Source organism: Nicotiana tabacum, chromosome 23, assembly GCF_000715075.1.
Source record: "Nicotiana tabacum cultivar K326 chromosome 23, ASM71507v2, whole genome shotgun sequence".
NCBI classification, from domain to species: domain Eukaryota; kingdom Viridiplantae; phylum Streptophyta; class Magnoliopsida; order Solanales; family Solanaceae; genus Nicotiana; species Nicotiana tabacum.
Genome location: NC_134102.1, coordinates 63,783,544 through 63,795,516, shown reverse-complemented (window position 1 = coordinate 63,795,516; position 11,973 = coordinate 63,783,544). Strand labels below are relative to the sequence as shown.

At 34.3% G+C, this 11,973-nt stretch overlaps 1 pseudogene; it reads right to left on the bottom strand.

The window, feature by feature from the left end:
• Positions 1–7,573: 7,573 nt before the first annotated feature.
• Positions 7,574–10,038, bottom strand: LOC107825170 (uncharacterized; annotated as a pseudogene).
• Positions 10,039–11,973: the final 1,935 nt, after the last annotated feature.

Here is an 11,973-nt window from a genome sequence, read left to right as displayed (position 1 = left end):
AATTCCTTGTTAGCTAAGTTATCCCATACTAAGTCTCTCTTTCTTAAGTAGAGACTAAGTCAAATAGGCATGAACTAATATTTGCAATCATTAATTCTACAATTAAAGCATGATCTAAGCTAAATAATAAACACTCAATCATAAACAAGCACTAAATTAGATACTCATAAGGTTTACACACTAGGGTTGGATCACAACCCTAGTAGAAGTCTAACTACTCATAATGGGTTTTGAAGAAAATAAGGAAGAAGGCTAATTAAACTCATAATGGAAGCTAAAAATGATTAAATCTATTGTAAATACACCAAAGCAAAGTAAAACTTCCTAAATAGCAAAGAAAAATGGATACAGCAATTTCAGAGGTTCAAACCTGACCTAATTTTGTGAAACTCGTCTATTTATACAAGGCTGAAAATCTCGGACAAAAATACCCCTCGGGAGGTTCTGCGGCCGTATAATTCCATGTGCCGCCCGCAGATTTCTTCATCTGACAGGAGCTGGAGTTCTGCGACTGCACATTTCTGAACTGCGGCCGCAAGGCAACTTTTCTAGGCATTTTTCTACGGTCCGCAATATTAGGATTGCGGCCGCAAGGCAATCTTCTATGGTTGCACAAATCTTGTGCGGTCCGCAATTCATTGAAGCTCTAGACTTGGTCTTTTGGCATACTCTCTGATCTTCGACCCTTAGCCTAGCTTTGCGGCCGCACAATTCATGTGCGGTCCGCAATTTGCACAAATGTCTGCTAATTTTTCCTTCTTTGTTTGCGGCCGCAGATGGAATTTTGCGGTCCGCAATTTCTTCTGCGGACCGTACATTATTTTCTTTTATGCCCTTTATTGCCTTGTGCTTGAACTGCTCCTTTTTGAGTCGGATTTTATCTCGGGAGTCCAACTTCCAATATTCCTGTAATTTTGCATAATTTTATTAGTTTTCGGGAACACAATTCAATGCTTTTAGACTAAAACAAAAGCTAAGAGGCGCTAATAAGTAGTCAAAATCCCTACTTATAAACTCCCCCAAACTTAAGTCTCTGCTTGTCCTCAAGCAAATAATTTAGTTCTCACCTCCAAAAGTTAAGGGTCATTTCAGCGAGTCAAAGGTGAGCCATCCACACATCAGTTGGGACCAACAATTATCCACATTATTCATGTATTATCAACAAGGCGACAAATTAAACATTCATGCACATATAGCTCTAATGTGATATTTGATTATCAAGAATTGACTTTACTCCTCAAGGACTCTTGCTCTATCATGTAGGTCATGGTGGACTCCAAACTCCTCCTCCTCTATTTTTTGTTTGCCTGGCTCACTTAAGAATTTTAGCACTTAATCTAAAGATTTATGAAAGGTTCACTCATATCTCTCAAGATAATCTCGCAAGTACGGCTTCAAGTACCATAGGCTTGCCCCTCATGTAGATCGCCACTAATGTATGCTCCTCTACTTTCCGTTTGCCTGGCTCACTTAAGAATTTTAGCACTTGATCCAAAGATTTATGAAAGGTTCACTCATATCTCTCAAGAGAATCTCGCAAGTATTCATTCAAGTACCATAGGCTTGCCCCTCATGTAGATCGTCACTAATGGAAGCTCACTCGCCACTAATAAATTTTTGTTGATGTACGCTTTCAAGTTTAACCGAATTTTAATAATTAAATTCAAAAATTAATATGAAACCTAAATAATGATATGTTCTATTTAATTTTAAAAGTTACCAAGAAAATACCGTTTCAAATTGAAAAAAGATAGAAGAGTTTGATAGATTTTGACATATGAATATGGAAGAGTAAAAAGACTGACGCATTTCAATAACACTTGACAAAAAAATGACGATACAAATCAAAATCAACCATTATTTAAAGTAAATAAAAATGAATGCACTTTATAGTTCTATTAAATATTGCATACCATGACAGGATCACAAGTATTTCTAAATATATAATTGATTATATAATTGGAATATCAAGCAGCTTAATGCTCCTTGTTTTTCATAATTCCTAAGAGGTTTATTTGATTAGCATTTTAAAAGTATATAATAAGTGTTGGTGTTACGTGCATTTTAACATTAAAATTATAATATTAAAGTGCATTATTTCTTGAGAGGTAGTGGATATAAATTGGCAAGAAAGTGACCATTATCTTTGGTGTAACTCATGAAACTACTAGTGCCTTGATCTACTACTAATTACCCATTAACGGTTAAATTTTGTGACCACTAACCATGTTCTACAATTTCATTATCCCACCACTACTTTATTATTTATTTCATGGAAGAGATTCTCTACTTATAAATAGTGGTGTTTCTTCCTTGTGTTTGATATGGAAAAATATTGTAGTATGCATGAAAAAAGTGAAATTGGTGTAGTAAAAAAGAGAGTTAAGAGAAGGAGAAAATTTAAGTCTCCAACTTTTCTGTACAAAGAGAATAGTATTATTTTGTTGAAGGGAGGTGTTCATTTTGGTGGAGCTTTGGACTCGACAACTTGTCCAGAGTTTGTTCAAGTTATACGACATTGTCGGGCTATTGTATCCTGAAGGTGACAAGTTAAGAGTATTACTGTTGGACCGATATAGATGCTATCGTAATGGGCTTGAATTTCCTTAAAGAGAGCGAGATATCCGCGCCTCAGCCTGAAGAATATTTATTTATTTTTCTTCATCTTATTTTTCAAAATGTAATTAGTTGAATTTTCACCAACAATAGTTATAAGCTTAGACGTTGAAAAGGTTGAACCACGCATTCGTTTTGAGCAAGTGGCAAAGCAATAAAGTTTCTTTGAAGATTTTACGTAAGTAGTCGTTCATTCAATTATTTAAAGTAAAAATAACTGACATATGTATATTATATGTATAATTTATATATAATATATATATAAGTGTGCATAATCGTGCAATTTTAAAATGATCTTCTATTGAAATGAAAGTAAATGTACCAAAGTATTTGCATTTCATCCCTACTTCTCTTTTAACAATATTCTTAGTTTCCTGAAATTGCGTGTGAGCTCATGTGCAATATATTTCAAGGAATTGCGTATCACATGCTTAAAGTTATTTAATTAAGCAATCATAACAATGTCCACAAATTAAAGTAACAAACATTGGCATGAGACAAACAATATGAAGTACAAATCACCATTCTGATCTTTGCCATTATAGGCTTGCAAGCAATCCTTTCATTTTCTTCTAAATAACTAATACTCCATTCATTTCAATTCATGTGAACTCATTTGACTGTGCACGAAGTTTAAGAAAAAAGAGAAGACTTTTGAACTTGTGGTATAAAATAAAGCACGTAAATTTTGTGTGACTATAAATCATTGTATAAAGGTAAATTATTTCTATATAAAGAAAGGGGTCATTCTTTTTTGCACGGACCAAAAAGAAAATAGGTTCACATAAATTAAAAGAGGGTATAAAAAAGTGTACCTGTCATTAGTAGGTCCAAAACCACGTTTATACGCAACAAGATAGTTAATCATGAGGAGTTAAATCCAATAATTCACGAGAAATTCACAATTAATGGTCATTGGTCAAGAGTGAGATAGTGCTTGGAGTAAGATATAAAAGATGCTATAAAGCTGAGTAAGATATACTCAGCTTTAGTAAAGTAAAGATTGTAATATTTTCCTTTTTAGTCGTCACACATCTTTACAAGGCGAAAATTTGATTCAACTAGTGAAATGACGTTATAAGATATGACGGTAACTTTAGAATCAACTCTGACATGACTGACCAAATATTAAGAGCCCGTTTGGACTTAAAATTTGATGGAAGATTTTTTCACTTTTTTCGAAATCAGCGTTTGTTCATAAATTTTTTAATTTTCACTTAAAAATATATTTTGAAAATTTTTAAAAATTTAAAAAACTGCAAAAAACTGTTTTTCAAAATTTTCACTCAAATCACTCACAAAACTTTAAAAACAACCCAGACTGAAAATATTCCCTCCTCCCTAATAGTGAAAAAAAAAACTAAACAAGTGGTCAACATTAATTAGTGTTACATGCGAATAGAGAACTTTCCGGGACGGAGCGCTATATCTCAAGCGAATCTAAATTAGCAAACGAAACCTCCTACCGTCTTGGCGTTGTCATTAGATTTTTCATTATCTCGTCATCTTTCATCGATCGATCATTTTCACACTGCAAATATTCCCTCCTCCTTTCCCTAATTTTTGAAAAACGGTTTAAGAGATTTTGACAACATGGGATCCTATACCTGTGGTTGGTGGGCTTAAGATGGCGCACGTACTTAGCAATATAATGACAAAGCATGGGACAATGTCATCATATCATGGATAAATCCATTACCAATAGCGAGTGTCACTTGTTTGTACTTAGTTGAGCTATCTATACTTCTTCATTTTCAGCTTTTATTCCTTTCTATATGCAACTTCTACACATTAGCCCAAAGGTAACAAACAATAAGTTAGCACAAAAATCAAAGCTTTTGTTTTATCCATGCAGTTTAGTCATAGATATATGCATCCAAGAATGTCATGCTTGTGGGGACAATATAACTAGGTCATGCCGAAAGAAACTTAAACCAACCCTTACTGGAAAAACAAAAACATTTCAGCTTAATTGGTTAACTGGGTACTATCCATTAATTCTCAAACTCCGAAATACAATCGACAAGTGTCTTTCACTGCGAAAGGCGCAAAAAAAAAAAAGAAAAACAACAAGATTCATCTCTCTTGAAGGAAAAAAAAAACGGTGAGATGATGCACACATTTTCTGAAAAATTAAAAATTACCAATCATATATGAACTTAGTACTATAATAGTCAAATTCCAATTGTAATAGCTATCATTACATCCAACATAGAATAATTTCAATATTAATCTAACTTCTCAAAATTGAAATTCAAAGAACTGATAGCTTCCTGTCGGGGCCACTTTGGCGGTTATTGTATGAAACACACTCTTCTCTAAAGCGCATGGCTTCATAATCCTTCACAATGCTTTGCAACATCCCTTTAAGCGATAAGCTTTGTCAAAACATGTAAAGACGCATAAGGTGTGCCATAATATCATAATAACTCCTCTTCTCTGTGAAGGCAGATGAGGTTACCATAAGGGTTCTAGTGTGGTCCTCACATTATTTCATCTCCTATATGATGAAATGAATCGAGCAAATCAATTGAGACTATTCATATTCTCATGTTCCCTTTATATATAGGGCTGAGAAATATTAAAGAGGAGACTGAGAGGCAGCTTTCATAGCTCAGTTGGTTAGAGCACCCATTCAGTAAGCGACAGGTCTTGAGTTCGACTCTCAATAAATCAATTGGCACTTCTCAGTGATTGCAACTTTTGGTTCCAAGCCTGTTTCAAAAACAGAGCATATTTTGAGAACATACTCTTGTTATAAATCTGTATTGCTGTAATAAACAATTAAACTTTCTGAAATATATAAACAAAACAGAAAGTTAGTAATACTTGTTTAACGAAATAAATTCTGAAAAACCAGTATAGGAATAAATCGAGCCCACTGAATACACAGTGTGTCCTTAAGGAAATTATTCCCCTCAAGTACTCGAGGTGCTGGAATATATCCTCCAAGGATAGAACGATTTAACTCACCGGAGTGTTGGCACCAAAACGCCGGTGAACAACGAGCCACTCGAAGGCTGTAAAACACACTGGATTTTTTGTGCAGAAGAAGAAGAAGAAGAAGAAACTTAGAAAATTTCGTAAGGAAAGATTCTGGGATTCAAACTCTATTTATAGAGTTGTTGGCATTGTTTCTGAAAAGGTTTGCAACCTTTCAGAAACAGCCATGGCTGTTGGAACAGGGTTGTTTGAAATATTGCGGGAAAATGGATTTAAAATAATCCGGGAAAAAAAAACGGGCCTGACCGGACCAGACCGGGTCGCGGGTTATTCCGGATTGAATTTTTCGTTAATTATTTAATTAATTAATTAAATAATTGAAAGGAATTTTGTCCGGAGCCGAGCGAGCGACGACGACGACGGCGCGAGGCTTGCCTTCTTCTTAACTCTTTAAGAGCTAGAAGAAGAGCAATTATTTATATACCCATCAAAAGCCTTTTCTTCCTCCAATATGGGACAATGTCCCTTTGCCAAGGAGGGAAACTCAAATATTTTATTTTCCCTCCATTTCTCATTCACCCTCCTTATGCTACACAAGCTTAAAATCACCAACAACTCTTTCATTCCTTTTACTTTTTTATTGCCAGTATGCACAACTTCTACTTTTCAGAAATTTTCAAACAAAGCTTATTTTGAGAACATACTCTTTCATTCCTTTTAAGAGGTCTTAAGAAGCGCAAAGCAAAGAATTTTTTCTTTTGGTTTCATACACAGTGTCCGGTACTTGTATTGGAGCCCGGACTAATCCAAATTCGCACTGTATAAGGCCCATTAAAGGAGGATGCGCTCCCTACCTGAATTTTTTTCATTCCTAAGGCTCGAAGCCAACCCTGGGGGTTAAGGAAAGGACTCTGTTAACATTTGCTAAGAGAGGCAACAAAAACAATGGGCAGGGAAACTATTCTAAGGACATCCATTGAAAGAAGTAAGGAACTTTCTGCCCACAAGGCTAATTCTAGATGAAAGTCCGGGCACGCGGGGGTAGCTAGTGTATCTATACTTTTGTTATTGCATGGATAGTCTGAGACATCCCAACTGAAAGCTAAAAAGTTTACCATTTATTGGTATCCCGTGTTTGTGAAAACATCCCAACTTCAACACCTTATGTGAGTGATGAAATTTATTAAGTAGTCAAAATGTGTAGAGTCAGAAAGACCAATCAAATATTAGTCTAAGGCAGTAACGGAGTATATCTACAGGTTACTTGTCAGTTGACCGTCCAAAGGATAGGGAAAAAAGAAATTCAGTTGTTTGCATCCAAACTTAGAAACTCAATGACCACAGAGGATTCACAATACTAAATATGATTTGGTGCAAAGGAAAATCTGGATAAAAATTCTTTTTTTTTTAAAGCCTGCTTCAAGTTCATATCAATGCATAACACCAACAAGTGCAACATTGCAGCACCAAAAAGAAAGGGAGAACAAGGAGAATCTTGTTCATCCCATTTGCCTGGATATGACTTTACGACATCCAAGACAAAGTTCACAAGAAAAAAGAAGAAATAATCAAATTCAACAATTGCAGTGACAAAGAAACTACCCAAAGTACTTGTGGAAGCAAGGTATAAGTTCAAATATAAAGCAACTAGAAACAAATTTATATAAGATAGGGAGAGTCACCTCAACATTTTAGAATCTTCCACGAGGGACTCGTATTTGCTATTTGACCTTGGGATAGAAGAGGAGGTACCTGGGGGGAGAGAGGACGAGAGCAGATATTATGGATTCTCAATGACAAAAGATGCTTCAAGCTGTTGTTCACACAACTTAGTGACCCAGATTTGGAAGTGCACAACACAACAAAATGAAGCCAAACTTTGTGCATAATATACCTTCATGACTCCATCATGCAGAAAGTAATACAGAAGTGCATTGTTTGGGGATATTCTGGTCACTGTTTATTTCAGCACCAGTACCAGATCTGCATTCTTTAGTAACAGCTGATAATCAGGGTAGATATGATTGCTCTAGTTTACCCCAATTGTAATCCTTGGCTTGCTTCATATCAGCTAAACAATGTTAGCGATAACAAGATTAAATTTCATAGACATCATCTGCTACGTCAAGTTTCTCTAGAAATAAGATGGGGAAAAAGTTCAAGCTTCACAAGATTCTTTGAACAAAATCACAAAGAATCCTTCTATTACTGGCGAAATTTCTGACGAGTATGTACCGTGTGACATTATTGGGAATGAAACCAACAGCTATGCCTCTAGTAAGCAGGGTATAAGCATCATCAGGCATGTGCATTTTACAATAGGAAGAAATCAAGGTGTTATAAGTGAAAGTATCAGCACAAACTCATTCAACTTCTAATTTTTCAAAGAGGTTTTGAGCTTCTCGAATTCGACCATTGTTACAAAAGCCATTTATTAGACTGTTGCACGTGACTATATCAGGTGTCAATCCATGATGTACCAGGTCTCTCAGAAACTCAAGGGCATTTTGAACCTTCCCTATTCTACAAAAGCCATTGACCAAGATGTTGCATGTTACAAGATTAGGTTTTATTCCCTTTGTCAGCATTTCTTCAAAAAGTCCTACCACTCTCTCAACTGCTCCATCACTGCAAAGTGCTTTTACGAGGCCATTATATGTGATTTCATCAAGGGGACATCCTCTGAATAACATATCATTCACAAGCTTAAGCGCCTCTTGGGTTTTACCTTTCCTCAAGAAAGCATGAATCAATGTGTTGTAGGTAACTGTATTGGCAATAACTCCCTCAAGGAACATATCTCGATACATACCCAACGCTTCACCCATCTTGTCTATCTTGCAAAAGCCTGAAATCAAAGCATTGAATGTGAAAATGTCTGGTTTACATCCTTTGCTTGACATATCACCAAAAACTTCTAATGCCTGTAGAATCATTCCTTGTTTACACAAAACTGATATAAGAGAGTTAAAACCCACTATATTTAGGCTGAGACCTTTTGCTGACATCTCAGTAACAAGGTCATAAGCTTCCTGTAGACGACCAGCCTTGGAGAAGCCATCAATCAAGGTTGTGTAGGTGATCACATTGGGCTGGCAACCTTTGGATGACATTTCGTTTACAACTTCATGAGCCGAAGACAAAGATCCTTTCTTGCAAAGACCTCGAATCAGAATGTTGTATGTATAAACATCTGGTTGATAACCTTTAATCAACATGTTCTCATTCAGAATGGCTTTTGCTTCATCGAACCGCCATTAGTCACATAGCCATTGATCAATATATTAAAGATGATATTATTCTGTTCAAGTGCTTTGTTGAGAAGAACCCTTGCTTCATCAACTCGCCCTGTTCGACATAAAGCATGCATCAGAAAGCCATAAGTTATAGCATCGGGGGTGACACCTCGAAGCAGCATCCGATCCACCAGTTTTGCAGTCTAATGAATCCTATCAGCTCGACAAAGCCCATGGATAATGCCATTGAAAGTATTGATGTCGGGTATGCAACCCATAAGAAACATCTCCTCCAAAAGTTTCAATGCATCATTTACCCTATCAGACTTTGAAAGTGCACGAATAAGAATCTGGTAAATCACTGAATTTGGTACACACCCATGTTTTGTCATGTCTCTAAGAAGTGAACAAGCAGAGTCTACCTCATTGACTATACATAATGCTTGTATCACTCGAGAAAAAGTGAATACAGAAGGAGAAATACCTTTCCCTAACATTTCATAAAACACATTCGGAGCAACTTTTGGACAATTGTCAGCCAACGCCCAACAGACTATCCAATACTTGATTGTATGACTTAACTGTGGGTTCACAAGAGAAAGTATTCCACATATCCAATAGTATTCTAGTTGTTTGTCCTAGTAAACCAGCTCTTCCATAATGCTTCATTATCATAATAAAGAGGGACTCTTTGAAAACTACCCCTTCATCTTTCATCTGTAATAACAATCTATCTATAATCTTATATTCCTTGGCAGCCCCAAATTTGTCAATCAAAGTATAGTAGACATCAAATGAGTGGCAATAGCTCGTCTGGCTACCGGCCCACTGGAATAGCTCCATCGATGTTGGTACATCCAAAGGCAGTGCCAATAATTTATTGAGCTGATACGGGGTAATTTTATTAAGTGATCTTCAGAGTTGCTTGAGGTCAAAAGGCTTAACCAATCTTTCCCATTCATTCTCAGATTCCGACCCATCACTGCCTTTAGCGTTGCCACACTTGTCATCAGTCACACAAGAACAAAAAGCAAAAGAAGGGTTTTTATACAGAGTTCCTAGCTCTTCACATATGTGAATCAAAAGTTTCGACCTTTTCAGCATACCTTCAAATGAGCAGTGCAGAAATTTCAGAAACTAGCCATTATATGTTATTCAGATACTTCTTCAAGAATTGCCATAATAGCTTCTCCAATTTGGTTTATGAATAACCACATTTTAGCTCCATATTGTAAGCGAAGACATTTCTTTCCTAAAAGGCTAAACATTCAAGAATAAGATAAAACACCATCAATCAGATTGATAATGTGCAAAAACAAAAACCAAAGACATATATTAATAGAAATGGTGGATGCAGGAATTGAGGTCCACTGTTCCACAGAAACTTGCCAGTCATAACAACATAAAATCAAACAATATACTTTAAATATAAATAGAAAACAACTGCAGAATATCAATTTATTAGTATCAAACTATCATTCCGAACATAATTTACTTCACTATCGTTCAAACGAGTTTTTGTATAGTGAACACAATCTATAGTATCAATCTCTAGTAAAATTCACTTCAATTAACAAATCACAATTTTTCTTAGTAATGATTCCCAAATCACAATTCAAAATCAAATTTTAATCCATTCAATTCAAGTTCAACCACGATTTTCCAAATATTCGAGTTTCTACGAAACAAAGGAAAACTTGTTGATTTCACCAAAAACTTAACGGGATGATTGAAAATTCACAGCACATTGCCCGCCTAGAGTTTTTCTTCTCTTGCAAAATATCATCTCAGTAAGGGAAAGCTTCAATTTCAAGCAAAATTCATTCTTCTTTCACACAATAAATAGCGAAAACAGAGGATTTCCCAAACTCTCGTTTCCATCAGTTCTGATGCCTCTCAAATCTAATTTTTGATATATTTGAATTTTTATCAGTAAATATTTTCAGAAATTTAATATATATATATTTTTTAGCTTTGTTATATTTTTTTATATAGGGTAAAAATTAATAATAATTTAAAAGGGTCAATTATTAATATTAGTATTATTTTTATTTTTATTTTTATCTTTATTTTTAAATAAAATAAATTAAAAAAACCGAAAATAATTAAGAATTAATTATTATTATTATTATTATTTTTAAATTACGGATGAGAATTAAAAAATAGTAAAAGTAGAAATATAAAATTTTAAAGTAAAAGTAAAAGTAGGTAGAAATTGTTTAATAAAAAAAAGTAAAAGAAAGTGGAAAATTAAAAAAATAAAAGTAAAAGAATGTGAAAATTTAAAAAAATAAAAAGTAAAATAAAGTTAGAATTGAAAAATAAAAGTAAGGGTATCTGATTTTTTTTTTAATAAAAGTAAAAGTACGTGAAAATTAAAAAAAAAAAGTAAAATAAGTGGGAAATAAAATAAAAAGTAAAAAAAGTGAGATTTTTAATATATTAAAAGTAAAAAAAGTGAGAAATTAAAAAATAAAAGTAAAGGAAAGTGGAGAATTATTTATTTTTAAAAATAAGAAAAATGGGAAGTGAAAATTCTTTTTAATTAAAAAATAAAATAATAAAAAAACTGAAAATTCTGAAAATTTTTCTATAAATAGAAGAGAAATGTGAGGAAAAAAAGAAGAGAGAAGGAAAAAAAAAAAGAGGGAAGAGGGAATTGAGAGAAATTTATTTTTCTTCTTCTAGGATAAGAGAATTTCTACTCGTGTCATTCTTTCTTCGACTTTCTTTCGAAAAATCCAGCAATTCTTCACCTAAACTCCAGCCCCGAACCAACTGGAAACCAAGCTAAAAAGCACCACAAAAACGAGCCGAAAATCCAGCGAAACAGTCCCCTTTGTATAGAAAATAACAGCTCCAAAGTTGAGTCGTCGAGTTCGAGCTCCATTTGTCGATTTTGGTCGAGGCTCCATTTACATCTTTGTTCATTGTCCGAGCTTCAAAACTGTCTTGTAAAGGTCCATTTCTCTCATCATTGTTTTATTAAGATATTATGGTTGAATATATAATTTGATCTTATTTAGATTCATGAAGATTGAATTTTTTTTTTCTGTATTAATTGTTAGATCTCATTAGCTTTGTTAAATTTTGCTACTTTCTTGATGATTAACATGAAGATTGATAAAAAATATGATTTTTGGGCACGTAGTGAATGTTTGAACTTTGGGGATAAAAT